Below are 18,767 nucleotides of genomic sequence, written 5' to 3' on the forward strand. Positions count from 1 at the left end.
TTTGTAAATATAGACAAGTATGGAAAAAAGGAAAGTTTACCGAATACAAAAAAAAAATGAAATCACATTTATGTGCTGGGCACTCTTTTAGAGACTTTACATACATTATCTCATTTATCTTCCAAACAATTTTCTGGTTAAATAGGGGTGTCAAGGGGGCACCTGGGTGGCTCAGTCGCTAGGCATCTGCCTTCGGCTCAGGTCATGATCCCAGGGTCCTGGGATCAAGCCCCGCATCGGGCTCCCTGCTCTGCGGGAGGCCTGCTTCTCCCTCTCCCACTCCCCCTGCTTATGATGTTCCTTCCCTCTCTCGCTGTGTCTCTGTCAAATAAATAAAATCTTAAAAATAAATAAATAAATAAATAGGGGTGTCAAGGTTAAGCAACTTGCACAAGGTCACACAGCTGGTAGTGGCAGAGAACAAATTTGAACTCACACTAATATAATTCCCATAATATTCTCACCAATATATGACAAAGCTATATCCTTTCTGTATTATATAAGAGAAGCAGTAAATTACTGAAACCATTTTCCTCTCATCTTAAGTGACTTGTCACTTCCAACTTACACTGGCACAGTGTTGTTCATATATCTAACATTGTAGTCTCAATCACAAAAACATGACAACAACAGGGTGTGAGATAGGTGGGGACAACTGAGAAGAGGAGTAAAGGGATGGAAAATATAAAACACTATTACATGGAAACTGTCCAGAAACCTGGAAGGAACAACATTAATTTGGTACTGTATTTTAATTTAAAAACGTCTATTATCCCCAAAGAAAACAGAAAACTCTATAAGCATAGCATTTTCAGTAATTATAATTAAGAAAATAATCTCAGAACAGAGGAAATAAAATCCTAGTAGTGGCACAGTTCTGGATGATGCTAAGAGACCACCCTGACTATGGCCAAAGTAAACAGATGAAATATAAAGTACAGGTTAGTCAAATGAAAGGTCAAGAAACACTAAAGCAAAGATGTACATAAACACCTGAAGTGAAGGAGGATCCTAGAGGGAAAATGTGTCAGAGGTACTATATTTTGAATGAAAAACTGGAGTATCCAGAAAGATGTTAGTTGATAACAATTCAAAGATATAAAAGGAAGACAGAGGAAAATGACTTTGCATGAGAATTAAGAATGATAATCTGGGTGCCTGGGTGGCTTAGTCGGTTAAGCATCTGCCCTTGGCTTACGTCATGATCCCAGGGTCCTGGGAATGAGTCCCGCATCAGGCTCCCTGCTCAGTGGGGAGTCTGCTTCTCCCTCTCCTCCCTGCTCGTACTCTCTCTCGCTATCTCTGTCACTATCTCTCTCTCAAATAAATAAAAATCTTTTAAAAAAAAAAAAAAAGAATGGTAATCTATCAGGTCAGCAAACTATGGCCCCAGGTCATATCAGGCCTACCATCTCTTGGGGTTCGGTTTTGTTTTTTTAGTGACATCTTTAATTGAGACATCATTGACCTATATTAGTTTCAGGTATACAAGAAGATCCAAATTTGTATATATTGTGAAGTGGTCACCACAGTAAGTCTAGTTAACATCAGTAACCATAAAATAATCACAAAATTTTGTGTGTGTGATGACAACTTTTAACATCTACTCTTAACTACTTTCAAATATGCAATACAGTATTAACTATAGTCACCATGCTGTATTATCTCATGACTTACATTATATCTGAAGTTTGTACCTTTTGACCGCCTTCACCCATTTCACCTACCCACTATCTCCGGCCTCTGGCAACTACCAATCTGTTCTCTGTTATCTATGAATTCAGTTTTTGGTTTTGTTTTTAAGATTCCAGAAGTGAGGGGCGCCTGGGTGGCTCAGTCGTTAAGCATCTGCCTTCAGCTCAGGTCATGATCCCAGGATTCTGGGATCGAGCCCCGCATCGGGCTCCCTGCTCAGCGGGAAGCCTGCTTCTCCCTCTCCCACTCCCCCTGCTTGTGTTCCTGCTCTTGCTATCTCTGTCTCTGTCAAATAAATAAATAAAATCTTTAAAAAAAAAAAGATTCCAGAAGTGAGAACATACAGTATTTGTCTTTCTCTTATTTCACTTAGCATAATGCTATCAAGATCTCACCCTGTTGTTGCAGATGGCAAGATTTCCTTCTTTTTTGACTGAATAATAATCCACTGTATATATACACTCACCCTACTTTCTTTATTCATTCACTCATCCATCCATTGATGGACACTTAGGTTGCTTCCATGTCTTGGCTATTGTAAATAAGGCTACAATGAACATGAGAGTGCATACAACTTTTAGTGTTTTAATTCCCTTCAGATAAATACCCAGAAGTGGAAACTGCTGGATCATATAGTTCTATTTCTAATTTCTTGAAGAACCTTCATGCTATTTTCTACAATGGCTGCACCAATTTATATTCCCACCAACAATGTACAAGGATTCCCTTTTCTCCACATCCTTGCCAACACTTGTTATTTGACTTTTTGATAACAGCCATTCTAACAGGTGTGAGGTGATATCTATGGTTTTAATTTGCATTTCCCTGATTAGTGATGCTAAGGATCTTTTCATGTACCTGTTGGCTACCTGTATGTTTTCTTTGGAAAATGTTTATACAGATCTTCTATTTTTTTTAAACTGGATTGTCATTTTGCTATTGAGCTGCAGGCTCTTTATATATTGTGGATAATAACCCCTTATCAGATATATGATCTATAAATACTTTTCCCATTCAGTTAAATTTCCTTTTCATTTTGTTGATGGTTTCCTTAGCTTTGCAGACGCTTTTTAATTTGACATAGTCCTACTTGTCTATTTTTGCTTTTGTTGCCTTTGCTTTTGGTGTTAAATCCAAAAAATCATCACCAAGACAGATGTCAAGGAGCTTACTGCCTAAATTTTCTGCTAGTTTTATGTTTTTAGGTCTTATGTTCAAGTCTTTAATCCATTTTAAGTTGATTTTGTGTACGGTGTAAGACAGTGGTCCAGTTTCCCAAACATCATTTATTGAAGAGACCATCCTCACCCCACTATATATTCTTTGTTCCTTTGTCATAAATTAATTGACCACATATGTGTGTGGGTTTATTTGTGGTTTCTCTATTCTATTCCACTGATCTATGTGTTTGCGGTTATGCCAATACCATACTGTTTTGATTACTATAGCTTTGTAAGGGTTTGGTTTTTTAAAATAATAGCTTTATATTGAAATATAATTCACATCCCATGTAATTCATCCATCTGAAGTGGACGGTTTTTAGTACATTCAAAGTTGTGCAGCTATTACCACAAATTCCTCACATAGTCACTCCCCATCTCCCTGACTCACCCCACCACTCTACTTTCTGTTTCTACATATTTGTCTATTCTGGATATCACATATAAATGCAATCATACAGTATGTGTTCCTCTGTAACCAGCTTCTTTTACTTAAAATATTTTCAAGGTTCATCCATGTAGTATAGCAAGAATCAATACTTTTTTTATTGCCGAATGATATTTTGTTGTATGGATATACCACATTTTATTTAATCTGTGCACGTTTGGGCTGTTTCCCCTTTTTTGGCTATTATAAATAATGCCATATAAACATTCATGTATGAGTTTTTCATTTCATTTCTTATGGGTATATACTTAGGAATGGTTATATAGGTTAGATTATATAACTTAGGTTATATAGTAACTCTATGTTTAACATGCTGAAGAACTGTTTCCTAAAGCAGCTACAACATTTACAAACCCAACAAAAATGTTATAAGGATTCTGATTTCTCCATATCCTCACCAACACTTATCTGGTCTTTTTGATTATAGCCATGCTAGTAGGTATGTAGTAGCTCTTTGTGGTTTTGATTTGCATTTCCCTAATTGAGCCTCTTTTCATGTGCTTATTGGATATTTGTTTATCTTCTCTGGAGAAATGTCTGCTCATATCTTTTGCTCATTTTTCATTGGGTTTTTTATTGCTGAATTGTAAGAATTCTTTATATACTCCAGAAAGAAGTCTCTAATCTATGATTTGTAAAAATTTTATCCCATTCTGTGGCTTGTCTTTTTATCTTCTTGGTATCCTTTGAAGCATAAAAGTTAATATGTATGATGTTTATCTTTTTCTTTTGATGTTTGTGCTTTTAGAAATTCATCACCTGCGTTTGTACACTAAAGTTTTTTTGCAACACAGCTATGCTCATTTGTGTATTATCTATAGCTGCTTCAAGCTACAATGGCAGACTTTAGTAGTTGCAAAAGACTGTATGGCCCACAAAGCCTAAAATATTTACTGTCTGGCCTTTTACAGAAATAGTTTTCCAACTCCTTCCTTCACCTGAAGGGACTGCAAGGCAAATGATATCCTTTGGAAGGAAGCAGACTTTTGGTTATGGTAAACTAGGTATAGAAAATATTTTTGTAAAGAGGCTGACAACACAGGGCTATAGCCACATACTGGTGAGGGAAGAAATACAGTATAACATCAAAAACCAGATATAATTTTCACTGCCTACAATCCCACCAGTAATCACTGACTTCTGTTCAGAATACCAAATAAAATACTGAAGTGGTTTTTACTACATAAGGCCTAGCCTCTGGTGATAGAAGGTAAGCTAGGGACAGTTTATAAGGACTGCCTTGGGGCGCCTGGGTGGTTCAGTCGTTAAGCGTCTGCCTTCGGCTCAGGTCATGATCCCAGGGTCCTGGGATCAAGCCCCGCATCCGGCTCCCTGCTCCGTGGGAAGCCTGCTTCTCCCTCTCCCACTCCCCCTGCTTGTGTTCCCTCTCTCGCTGTGTCTCTCTCTGTCAAATAAATAAATAAAATCTTTAAAAAAAAAAAAAAGAACTGCCTTGAAGGAAGGTGGTCAAAAGGTACAAACTTTCAGTAATAAGAGAAATAAGTATTAGGGCCGTAATGTACAACACAATGACTAGAGCTAGCACAGCTATTTGATATGTAGGAAAATTATTAAGAGTTCTAATCACAAGGAGAAAAAAAATTTTTTTCTCCTCTTTTTACTGTATTTATGTGAGATGAGGGATGTTAAATGAACCTATCGTGTCCATCATTTCACAATGTACGTGAATCAAACAATCATGCTGTATGCTTTAAATTTATACTGGTGTATGTCAATTATTTCTCAATAAAAAGGGGAGTTTGTACGGGGGGGGGAGGATGCACTTAACTGCCTGAGTAAGAAGTTTGGTCTTTTTCTGGTATGCAAGAAACATGGAAAAGACAATGGACCTTAAGAAAAAACCTGTAATGAGGCTTGCAATCTAATAAAAAGAGACACTTGAGGAAGTGCTCTCTGCTTTTCTTCAGGCAGGTGTTAGTGTCTGAAATTGAGGTGGCCCCCTTTGGATAAGTGGAGCTTTAATGTAAATTGGACCTATGTCCCTGATGAAACTGGATGAACTCTGAACCACCCTGTAACTCTCTGATTCTAGGCTTCTCATTTTGTGAGATAATACATTCCTTATTATTCAGGCCACATTTAGTTGGGTGGGTAGTCTGTTACTTAGAGCCCAACACTCAGATACACTTTCTACTTTGTTAAGGAGTATATTACTGGACAGAGAGCCACACAGAAATCAGAATGAAATGATTATGAAACCCAGATCTGCCAAAAAGTACGACATACTAGTTTTTAGTACATTGATTTTTAAAAATTTAAACAGAGGGGTGCCTGGGTGGCTCAGTCGTTAAGCATCCAACTCTTGGTTTCAGCTCAGGTCATGATCTCAGGGTCATGAAATCCAGCCTGCATTGGGTTCTGCACTGGGCGTGGAGCCTGCTTACAATTCTCTTGCCCCCTCTCCCCCTCCACCACTCCCCTGCACTCTGTCTAAAAAAAAAATAAAATAAAAATAAAAATTTAAACAGCATTTTGCATTTTATCAAGCATCTTAGATAATTACCTTACTCAATACCCACAAGAACTCTGAATCAGTCAGGCTGTGGCCATTTTACGAGCATATATTTATTTGTGTGTGTCTGTGTGTGTGTGTCTGTGTGTGTGTATAAATTCAGCAAACTCCATTATAGGTCTTCCAATTCTCTAACCCATGCATGTTCCACCACATTGTATTATATCTCACAGCATCAAACAAAATTCACTCAAAGCAACATAACAAAATGATGATTCTCTCAGCACTTAACTGTTTGACGTTATCTATAAATGTGACCCAAGAGAATAATAAAAATGTCCAAATAGCTGCTACATGCCAAGTTCAAGCAGAGTCATCAGAAGAAATCTACAGCACCTTATAATAGCTCTACTAAAACATATATTAGCGTGTATGTATGTATGTACATGTATACATATTATATATACTTTATTGTATTTTAATTTTATATATATATATACATACACATACACTATAATTTTTTCTTCCACATGCCTGACTCAGTCTATGCTGTGAAGTCTCTGGGAGTCTTTTTTTTCTTTCATCTTTGTACCTAACACTATGTTTGATATGTGTAGTAGGCAAACATAAATGTTTGCTAAATTAAGAAATAAAAGATTTAGAATAACAGTCTCACTTTATCAGCTGTTCTAGAATATATCCAGTACAAAAATGTTATGATAAATCAACTTACGTAAATAAAAATGTTATTTACAAATTGAGTTTCCTTTATTTATGAAAAAGTCTACTTACCACTTAACAAATGAAATAACATTCTCACATGCAACTGACAATTTACTCAGATACGTAAAAAAAATCTTGAAGCATAAAAGAAGTTTTATAACTTTTAGAATCAATAGTTTCCTTTCCAGTAGCTTTCCCATTGTGCTAATGCACTTAAACGTTTTTTTTATATGTTTTATTTATTTATTCAGAGAGAGAGAGAGAGGCAGAGGCAGAGGGAGAAGCAGGCTCCCCGCCTAGCAGGGAGCCCGATGCGGGATTCGATCCCAGGACCCCGGGATCACGACCTGAGCCGAAGGCAGACGCCCAACCATCTGAGCCACCCAGGAGCCCCTGCACTTAAACTTTCTAATTGTTTATTCATAGGACTTTCAGAGACCTCCATAGCCCTAGACGAAAATATAACTAACCCAGCTGCACCTTTGCTGACTTCCCAAGCCAGCAGGAAAAGTGTCTACTTATACCTATCCATCATTTACCTTTACAGTCCAGGAGAATGGAATGGGAACTGGCTTTCCGAACATGAATAAAAATGCATCCCCTGCTTCAGAGGAGCCCACAGGTTAGGGGAGGCAATTAAACACATTTCCAAATAGCCATTAATTGCTTGAGGGAATTGGGAAAGTTTTCACAGAATGCCACGGGAATGGGATCTTGATCTTTGCCAGACAAAGGAGAAGCACAGTGCAGATGGAAGAAAAAGTAAAAGCACCAATAAGTTTAAAAAAAAAAAAAAAAGATGAGGCACTTGAGAACCATTAGTATGACTTGGTTATAGCATAAAGATAGCTAGAAATAAGGATCAGAACATGAGTGTCATGCAAAGGAATTTACATTTTTTAAAGGTTTTATTTTTTTTTAAGATTTTATTTATTTATTTGACAGAGAGCACAAGCGGGGGGAGCAGCAGGAGAGGGAGAAGCAGGTTCCCCACTGAGCAGGGAGCCTGATGTGGGGCTCAATCCCAAGACCCCGAGATCATGACCTGAGCCGAAGGCAGATGCTTAACTGACTGACCACCCAGATGCCCCAGGAATTTAAATTTTTAATATAAGATGTAGCACTGACTTTCAAATGAGGCAGTGACATGGATTTCCTTTTCAGAAGAAAAACTGGCAATATGAAAGAAGGAATGAAGAAGGAAGAAACTGGAGGCAAAAAGAACAAAGCATTAAGTACGCTATGGAAATGGTCCACATGAGATCTAAATGAAACTCTAACAATGCCAGTGGCAATAGGAATAAAGAAGCTGATTCAAGAGGCATTGGGGGATCTAAAAGGGAAGACCATTTGCTATAATATGATACTTATGTTCCTGAAAAAACTTCATGCTCTTAAAACTACACATTAAAAATAACATGGCTTGGGGCGCCTGGCTGGCTCGGTGGGTTGAGCATGCAACTCTTGATCTCGGAGTTGTGAGTTCAAGCCCCACGCTGGGCATAAAGCTTACTTAAAAAGTAAATAAACACCACACTAGCAGCTAGTGTGTTTTGGATTCAGCTGCCACTACTTAACAGCATGAAGCATTAATACGCTGGGAATATTATAAATACATTTTCCTCTTTATCAATAGTACATGAACCAAAATGGAATTCCTCAAAAACCCCCTCTCGTAAGTGATTGAGCCTCCTACCCCCACACCAGGTCAGGCCAGTATTCCTATGTTATACTCTTTCAGTATTATACTCTTTCAGTACAGGATGCAACTGATGACTGCTAAAGACTTAACTAGTAATAAAGGAGAGAAAAAGGCATACCAGGTTTCCAGATAGGAGTGAATGAATAGATACTGTTTCTAGGAAGAAAAATTAGAGAATAATGGAAGCATGAATAGGAAGACAATAATGAATGTGGTTTTAGTTACGATGAGTTGAGGTGACTGACAGACACCCTCATTTAGATAAATATCCTGTAAGCAGTCAGAGCCATGGACTGGAGCAGAAAAGAATGAAAGTATGAATCATCAGTACACAGGGGATGATGAAACTTTGAGAAAAAACAAAGAATTTATGCATTCACTCAATTCACTTATTCAACAAATGTTCCTGTAATATGGAGGGGTCTATGCTGGCAGCTGGCGTAACATAGGAACACGGTCTGACCCGGCACGGTGGTGGGAGGCTCAGTTACTTCCTTGCGGGACTTTTGAACCATTCCAAACATAGCCTATGCAAAAGGCTCTGATGGTAGAATAAACAGATGGCAGAATAAATCTAGCATACAATACTGAATAAAACGTTCACAAAGACCAAGTTGCTACAGTATAGAGAAAAAGGAGGAACATGGTACAAGAAGCTGAAGTAAACAAGTAGAACCTACGGAGTCCATGCACTATGTTAAGGTGATGTTAATCCTATAATATATAGGATTTTAATTGGGAAAGTGATACAATCACAATATTTAAGAGGGCCTTGGACCAAACCCAGATGAGAAGCTAGCAACAAAGATTAAAAATGGTCAGAGAGACAGAAGAGCAACTAGCAGAAAATGCCACAGAAGCCAAAAAAGGAAAGAACTCCAAGAGTTTCCAACAAATTCCAACATTACAAAGAAGTCAAGTAAGAAGAATGAAGAACCGAATACATTTAATGAGTAGCAACTGGATTTCCGGGCACTCTACTGTCACCACAATCTGAGGTGCTCTGATTCCCATTTTACACTACTAAATAAGGTCAGGAGTTTATGGTATTGGTTCAAGGTCACACAGCTAATGAATGGCAGAACGAGAATCTAAATTCAAATTTTTCCAACTCCAAAGCTCGTGCTGGTATTAGAAGATTACTGCCAACACAATAACTTTCAGTTAACTGCAGATACATAATCATTCTAGACCAGTGCTACCTAATAAAAATTTCTGCTCTGTACTGACAGAAATGTTCTGTATCTGCACGAATGCAGGAACCACTAGACACAAGGAGCCACTAAGGGCTTGTGATGTAGCTATTGTGGCTAAGGAACTGAATTTACAATTTAATTTTAATTCATTTTAATTAAAATTTAAACAATTACATGTGGCTACTAAATTGCACATCACAGATCTAGACTGTAGTAGATTGAAAACAAGAAAATGAGCAAATAAAAGAGTCAAGAAGTATGATGGTAAAGACAGAGTGACAGCCAACAAGAAGGCAGAGTTTAAGTAATCTGATTGTTCATAAATTCATTATTTACCTGAAAAAGATTACTATGAGTTAGTTTATAATTCATAAAATTCTCTTTGTTAGGAAAACAGTTGCAACATAAGTAGATATAAAATCACGACTTCCCTTATTACAGTACTTGTTTTTCCTGATATTCCAATTTTTATTAAAGATTGCCTTACAAGTAAATAATACTACAGGATGTCAGCTTACTGCATGCCGGTAACAGGAGATTCCTTGTGGCATCACACTCAGGCAGATATGATAAAAAAAAAAAATCAGCCCTGAAATTAGACAGATTAAGGATTAATAAAACTGCTAACAGCTCCATTAAGACCAATGGTAAAGATTTTGTCTTTTCTGTAGGTTGCTATGCTTCACTGTCTTGTACTTAGGTTTTAAAATGCTTATCTAGGGGCGCCTGGGTGGCTCAGTCTTGTTAAGCGTCTGCCTTCAGCTCGGTTATGATCCCAGGGTCCTGGGATCGAGCCCCGCATTGGGCTCCCTGCTCAGCCAGGAGCCTGCTTTTCCCTCTCCCACTCCCCCTGCTTGTGTTTCTGCTCTCGCTATCTCTGTCAAATAAATAAAATCTTTAAAAAAAAAAAAAAAAAAGGAATAATTTTTAAAAATGCTTATCTAATTCTCACAAATAAAAATGAATACTCTGTATTATTTACAAAAGACAAAAGAGAACTGGTTAGAGTACATGTAAGTTTAATAATGCTACCAAAACAAGTCAAAGTGTCATCTCACAGAAATGTTTTTGGGATAGCAACAGATTATCGCATGGCCCTCCTTGTGATACTCCTAATAAAGGGCTTTAACTGACAAAACAAAACTCTAAGGAAGGAACCTATAAGAACCTATGGACTGTTGAATTTTCAGTGCTAAATTTTAAAAGATTTCCTATAGAAATCTTCAAATGTGTAAAAAATTTTTATAGTACAAGGTTACAAAAACCAAAGACAAACCCAGAAACATATATTAGTCATAGCTCATTTCAAAATTTTATTCCTGTGCCAGATCTATGCATTAGCTGTCAACTCATACCACAAAAAGGGTATGGGAGTTCAAGGAGAAAATTCAGAAAAGGAGAGTAGATGTGAGCTGTTGAATAAAAGGTTTATTTGGAAGTATAAAAGTGAGGAAGTAATTTTAACTGGCAAGCTTGAAATAGAATAGATGCTTTATAGACTACACTTTGGAGATCATTTTCTCTTTTTAAGAAATTGTTATCCATTTAATTAACACTTACTAAGGTAATAAGTACCTTAGTAAATAAGGTACAAAATAAGTACAAAAAATTTTGTAATAAAATATTTTCTTGGGGGCCTGGCTGGCTTAGTTGGTAGAGCATGCGGCTTTTGATCTCAGGGTTATGAACTCAAGCCTCACATTCGGTGGAGAAATTACTTTAAAAAATTTTTTTTTCTCTTAAGAGTAATTTCGTAAAATACTGTCACAGTTAGAACCTTGTTAAAATACCAACCTCAATCATTACAAAATCACTACCCGATCAAAAAATTATGCTGAATTGTTGAGTCATGCTTACAATGAAATACAATTAAAAACCTTGGAATAAAACTAACTGTAATGAGTCAACTAGAGCATGGTACTGTTAAAATCTCTTTAAATTTAATCTTTCAAATAAGAACTAAATTATAAAAAAATAAATCCATACACTGCCACAAGTTCAAAAAAAAGGAAGAAAAAAATACAAAAAACAAAAAAGTACACAAGAAACTCAACAGTGATCAATATAAGAATATCAGTGATCAACCCTGAAAAGGTTCACTTGCCATTTTATACTTTTGGTACAATCTGAATTTTAAGCAAATGAATTAATAATGTCTTTAGAACTTTAAAAAAAAAATTAAGAATATCAATCTACAACTAGATGTTCCCCTTACATAAAACCTGAACTCAGAAAATGGTTTTTTTAGACCTATGTAACTTCGTCAGAAGTTATTAAAACAAAGACTGACAAAGTATTAACCTCTTCTCTTGTTAATACTCCTGTTTCTTAGATTCATTCCCTAGGTCACTGACCCACTGGTACTCTCTCTTGGGTCCACTTACTATTTAATAACATTTACTTAATACCCTATTAACTGCATATCAAATCCCCCCAAATCAGTATTATAATCCTTTTCCATACTCCTCACCCTCAATCTCACCCCATTTGCCTCAGCCTTTAATCTCAACTTCAGATGATCTTGCCTCAAACTATCTTGAATTACTGAGAGAATTTAGGCCACCTCCCATGAACTACATTAAAATGTATCTGTTGCCATGGCCTACTCACCTCACTCTTTTTTTATTTTCCCCCCCTCTCTTTTAACGTCCCTTCTTTCCCTTTATCCCTCTTCTTTCTGCCACTTCTAGGACTCATTCCATTAACTATCCTTTCTTACAGCTCCCTCGCCTGGCTTCTCTTCTAATTCTAAAGAATACCAACATCTGGGCATCTGGGTCGCTCAGTTGGTTAGGTGTCTGCCTTTGGCTCAGGTCGTGGTCCCGGGGTCCTGGGATCAAGCCCCATATCGGGCTCCCTGCTCAGCGGGGAGTCTGTTTCTCCCTCTGCCTCTCCTCTCCAGCTTGTGCTTGCTCTCTCTCAAATAAATAAATGAAATCTTCAAAAGTAAATAAAGAATACCAATATCTGCTATCCTAAACAGAACTCCCCCCCAACTGTAAACCACTTAACTTTTCTTTGTCCTTTTTTTCATAAATGTCTCAGAAAAGGAACTGACACTCATTGCCTCCAGTCTCATCAGCACTCACTCCTTTATTCCGCTTACTCATTCACATATTACTTCTTCAAACACTACTTAATATCTGGTATATATCAGTATTTGTAATAAAACAATGAAAAGACAAAGACAAGGCCTCTGCATTCTGAGTTTACATTCCCTTGCAATCTTATTTTCATTACCTAGGATTTAAGTTACTGTCTTAAAGATTATGACCTCTATAACAGTTTTCATTTTTATCTCCTTCCCTCTCATGTTAACAGATGAAAAAAAAATCTCTTATTGCCTAAGGAGAGTCATATTTCATCCTACCTCCTTGGGGAACCTCAAACTATTAATAATTCCATCTTTTCCCTTTGAATCCTCAACTACACTCCCTCTTTCCAGGCTATTCCTTTTACCCCAAAATAAATTCTTCCTCAAACCTAAACTCCATAGCTCTTATCTTGTCTCATTCTAGTCAAAATTTTAAAGAACAGTCTATACTCAATGTTTGTCCACCCGTTTATCCCTCAACTCACAGCATCCTGGCTTTCCTTGTTACCAGTACAAAATGGTGTTTTCTTGTACTATTGCCAGGGTCACCAGAACTCTCCTGATGCCTCTAAGATACTTTTAAAGTTCTTCTCTTTCCTGATCTCTGCAATATCTAGGCACTGCTGACTCCTTCGAATCTGACATCGCTCTACTAATTTTCCAACTCAATTTATTCTCAGACAACCTTCACAGATTCCTCATCCTCTATCTACCTTTTAAATGCAGTGTTTATGGTTTACCCTCTTCTCATTTTATATTCTTTCTCCATAGGATTTCATCCAGTTTCATGGCTTCAACTACTACCTAAGAGACCTGCACAGACAATGCTCAAATCTTTAATGCCAGCCCAGATTTCTCTTCTGAGCTCCAGATATAGAGTCAATTACCTGTTGGCCATTCCTACCTAGATGACCCACGATTACTTTTTTTTTAAGATTTATTTATTTGAGAGAGAGAGAAAAAGAGAGCAGAGGAGAAGGGCAGAGAAAGAGGAAAAAGGAGAAGCAGGCTCCCAGCTGAGTAGAGAGCTGCACGTGGGGCTTCATCCCAGGACCCTAGGATCATGACCTGAACAGAAGGCAGATGCTTAACCAACTGAGCCACCCAGGCGCTCCGACCCACAACTACCTTAAATTCATCATGTCCAAAATAGAAATCAACATTAGGGGCGCCTGGGTGGCTCAGATGGTTAAGCGTCTGCCTTGGGCTCAGGTCATGGTCCCGGGGTCCTGGGATCGAGTCCCGCATCGGGCTCCCTGCTCCTTGGGAGCCTGCTTCTCTCTCTCTCTGTCTCTGTCTCTCATGGATAAATAAAATCTTTAAAAAAAAAAAAAAAAAAAAAGAAATCAACATTACTCCCTCATATCTCCTTTTCCTATACCTCCTAGGCAGAGAATGTGCATTTCTGAAAAGATCCCAGATGAGGCTGATACAGCCAGTTCAGGATTCACATATTGAGAATCACTGCTCTAATACATATTACCTCTTCCTACCTTCAGGCTATCAAGTCTCTTCTATCCTAGGCCACGATATCTACGGAGCAAGCAGCAGTAATATTTCACAGGACTCTATCCTACTGAACTTACAGAATCTTGCAACATAGCATTCCAAGTATTAATTACCATATGATAAGAGAATGCTAGAGATAATACAACAGTCATCCCAGCAAACTGGAAGTTTCCTGAGGAAAGGACATTTCTTATATCCCTAAAACTGAATCTTAGCCAAGTAGGTGCTCAATAAACATTTGCTGAATGGATGGCACAATCATCTGTCCAGTCACCCAAGCCAGAAGCCACACAGGGTACACCCCTTTTCTTCCTACAACCCAACAGTCACCAAGTCCTATCTTCTACCTCTCAAAATGTGTCTCATACCTGGTCTCTCCTCCTCATCTGCACTGTCCCTACAGTCTTTTAAGTCCTCACATGAATTACTGTAACAATTTCTTAACTGGCCCCCATTCCTATATTAATTTACCCTATTTTATTATCCACACGGCCACCATACTGATCTCTTTAAAAAAGCAAATGAGACAATGTCATTCTGCTGCTTAAAAATAATAGTTTCCCACTGGTTTAGGGGAAAAAAAAGTTAACTTCTTCATATGATATGCAAACTCCTCTATGATCTTGCCTCAATCTAACTGACCACCCTCTTTCTCCTTTCCACCCTAACCCTCTACCCTCCAGCCATGATGAACTGGCTTGTATATATTATGCCTCTATGGCTTTAAACATAAAGCTCTCTTTCTAGACCACCTCTCTCATTGGCTAAGTACTCATCCTTTTAAGACTCAGCTCAGGGGCGCCTGGGTGGCTCAGTTGGTATGTGACTGCCTTCGGCTCAGGTCATGATCCCAGGGTCCTGGGATCGAGCCCCACGTCGAGCTCCCTGCTCTGCGGGGAGCCTGCTTCTCCCTTTCCCGCTCCCCCGTTTGTATTCCCTCTCTCACTGTCTCTCTGCCAAATAAATAAATAAAATCTTTAAAAAAAAAAAAAAAAAAGACTCAGCTCAGCTCTTTCCCTGCCACCACCAAGTGGCGCAGAAGCAGAGGCTCAGGTGCCGTCAAGATTCGGCTACACTTGTAATCCACAGCCATGCCGCCATGGCCGAGGAAGGCATTGATGCTGAAGGTGTAATGGACGTTAATACTGCTTTACAAGAGGTACTGAAGACGGCCCTCATCCACGATGGCCTGGCACGCGGAATTTGCGAAGATGCCAAAACCTTAGACAAGCATCAAGCCCATCTTTGTGTGCTTTGTGCCCAACTGTGATGAGCCCATGTATGTCAAGTTGGTGGCCCTTTGTGCTGAACACCAAATCAACCTAATCAAGGCTGATGACACAAGAAACTAGGTGAATGGGTAGGCCTCTGTAAAACTGACAGAGATGGAAAGCCCCACAAAGTGGCTGGTTGCAGTTGTGTGGTAGTTAAGGGATATGGCAAAGAATCTCAGGAGAAGGATGTCATCAAGGAATACTTCAAAAATGCAAGAAATGAATAAAAAATTTGGTTCTTGTTCAAAAAAAAAAGGGGGGGACTCATCTCAGACACCTCATCTCTCTCTTCAGGAAGCTTTCTCTGAGTGACATTTGTCTCCCTGCCCCATCCTCACCCCAGTTTGGATTAAGCCTCTCCCCTGCCATGTACTTTTTTTTTTTTTTTTAAGATTTTAAAGTAATCTCTACACCCAACGTGGGGCTTGAACCCACAACCCCAAGTCCAAGAGTCACATGCTCCACTCACTGAACCAGCCAGGCACCCATCTCCTGCTAAGTACTCTTAAGCACCCCACATTTAGTTTGTTAATAGCACACGTCACAATGCACAGTTGTTTTGTTTACTCCACTTGATAAGTTCCTTGGAAATTACAAATGTGTCTTATGTTTGTACAGTCAGTGTGAGGTATGTTAACAGATACTTAACTAAAATTTAAATAAATACATTCCTTGCTATTCTCTAAAAAAATAGAAAAATTACCCGGAAAAGCTATAAAATCTAGACTGCTTGCCCCCATCCCTAGAATTCTGGATTCAGCTGGTCCAGGACAGGACCTAACGAGTTCCCAGATGATGCTGACACTGCTATTTCAAGTTATCAGTGCTCCAAATATGTTTTCTCTTCCTATCTCCAGGATTTAAAATCTTTTCCTAGATGCCTCCAACTCTTCCTTCTGCAATCCTAATAACGTTTTCAGACCCAAGTCAATTTTCACCTCCTTCATAAAACTTTCCCTAATGCCAAAGGAATTTGATCTTGCTCTTTCCTCAATTTCTATCAGGCTTTGTGTGCATTATTCATACGATAACTCGGACTTTTTTCATACCTACTGGCATTTGTCTAATGTTCTAGATTTAAATGAAGATAGGAAACCTGCCTTGATCATTTTAATATTTTCAACAACCAAGCACAGTAACCAGTGAACAGCAGACAAAAACTACAAGTATTTGTGATATGAATGAATCCCTGTTGCTTGCCCAGACTCTGGGCCCACGGTCTGACTTGTTTAATCCTCCTGGCCCAAGCTGACTTCCTTATACTGCCATGTACTTCTGCTTGCTTTACCACCCATAACAGAGGCCTGATCTACCCAGAGTTATCTGTCCCTCGCGTTGCTTTGCTGACTAACCCTCAGTCAGCTTCTTTACCTTGAAATCTATGCCTTTTTAATTTTCTCATCCACTATGGGACATAATGAGCAGAGAAATTTTCTCATGAGTAATGTGAATTTTAATTCTGCTGGCCATAAGACAGGTTGCTTACTTTGTTGTTGCTATACAGCCTTTGTCACAAAATCTGAACTAAAATATGCTGTGTGCAACTCCAGTGCAGGTATCATGGACAGTAATAAATGTTTTGACTTCTATTTACAGATTAGGGAAATTATTTTATTTTATTTTAAAGATTTTATTATTTATTTGAAAGAGAGAGAGAGCACAAGCAGGGGGAGCAGGAGAAGGGGAAGCAGGCTCCCTGCTGAACAGGGAGCCCAATGCGGGGCTCGATCCCAGGACCCCAGGATCGGGAACCGAGCCAAAGGCAGACGCCTAACCAACTGAGCCACCCAGGTGCCCCAGACTATGGAAATAACTTTAATAAAAAGTTTAAAAACACAAAGACATAGAAAGGTCATTTATAAAATTAAAGGTTTTCCTAAAAAAACAAATTTAAAAGAAAAGCCAATTACTTACACACCGTATTCATATATGCATCCAAAATAAAATCCTATTTTTTTTTTAAAGATTTTATTTATTTATTTGACAGCGAGAGAGAGAGCACAAGCAGGGGGAGCGGTAGGCAGAGGGAGAAGCAGGCTCCTCGCTGAGCAAGGAGCCCGATGCGGGGCTAGATCCCAGAACCCCGGGATCATGACCTGAGCCGAAGGCAGTGGCTTAACCAACTAAGCCACCCAGGCGCCCCAAAATCCTAGTTTTAAATTATCCTAAGTACATGGTAAAAACTATTTCTGATGCAAGAAAAGTTAACTAAGTTTCTAAAAATGCTCGTACAGGGGCACCTGGGTGGCTCAGTCAGTTAAGCATCTGCCTTTGGCTCAGGTCATGATCTCAGGGTCCTGGGATCGAGCCCCACATAGGTCTCCCTGCTCAGCAGGAGTCTGCTTCTTCCTCTCACTCTCCCTCTTTGCTATCTCTCTGTCTCAAAGTCTTTAAAAATAAATAAATTAAAATAAATTAAAAAAATAAAATAGGGTGCCTGGGTGGCTCAGATGGTTAAGCATCTGCCTTCGGCTCAGGTCATGATCCCAGGGTCCTGGGATCGAGTCCCGCATCAGGCTCCCTGCTAGGCGGGGAGCCTGCTTCTCCCTCTGCCTCTGCCTCTGCCTCGCTCTCTCTCTCTGATTCTCATGAATAAATAAATAAAACATTTTTTAAAAAATAAATAAATAAATAAATAAAATAAAAATGCCCCTACAAAATTTACTTCTCCAAAAATTACTCAGAGACTTTTCAATCACACAGACCTAAACAAACACTCTTCTGTTTGATCATTTTATTCTTTTTCTGCATGTCAGGCACACTGAAGTACTCTATCTAAAATACAGATGCCTACCTAGAGAAAAAAATTGTGAAGACATCGATTTATTTACTTCAGTAAACATACACTATTTTATCAGACAACTGACCATTAGTGGGGGGGGGGATTCCTAGAAGCTCAGTACTCAGGTGTGTGTGTGTGTGTGTGTGTGTGTAAAATCTTCATCCCACCCGGATGTTCAGCAGTTTAAAATTCAAAAACAGGTGAAGAGAGGGAAAGACTTTACCCTCAAGAAATAAAGAAACTACTTTTAATATAGCAACTAAAATAACTGTCAGAAAAGATTGCTGATAAGTTCAATCCAATCTTTTTACTTTCCTCTTACTTGAATTAATCAGTGATATTCATAAGTTAATTCATAAACTAAAACCCACTGACAAAATTGTCAATATGATCATGATACTCCGTAAGTTATAATCAAGTTTTCCAAAGGGAGTGAAAATTTTCAGAATTCCATGCTCAATTAACTAGAAAAATGAACCAGATCACTCCAAAGCCCAAATTATTTGAATTAATTAATACCCTATATAGCAGAGTTGACCTATAGGTATGGTCTGGATACTTTCAAACCAGTGCTGCATTCAACAGACCAAAATAATTCTAAACTTGGGAAGCCACTGTCACAACAAATTAACTAGGTCCTGAAACGGTATT

At 38.5% G+C, this 18,767-nt stretch overlaps 1 protein-coding gene and 1 pseudogene across 1 annotated transcript in view; one reads left to right on the forward strand and one right to left on the reverse strand.

Moving 5' to 3' along the window:
- Positions 1-18,767, reverse strand: part of PPP3R1 (protein phosphatase 3 regulatory subunit B, alpha) — a 73,172-nt gene that overhangs the window by 51,877 nt on the left and 2,528 nt on the right. The window lies entirely within an intron of this gene.
- Positions 15,160-15,561, forward strand: LOC102726371 (small ribosomal subunit protein eS12 pseudogene; annotated as a pseudogene).

Source organism: Leptonychotes weddellii, chromosome 10, assembly GCF_054177405.1.
Source record: "Leptonychotes weddellii isolate Sample4059 chromosome 10, ASM5417740v2, whole genome shotgun sequence".
Taxonomy (NCBI): Eukaryota; Metazoa; Chordata; class Mammalia; order Carnivora; family Phocidae; genus Leptonychotes; species Leptonychotes weddellii.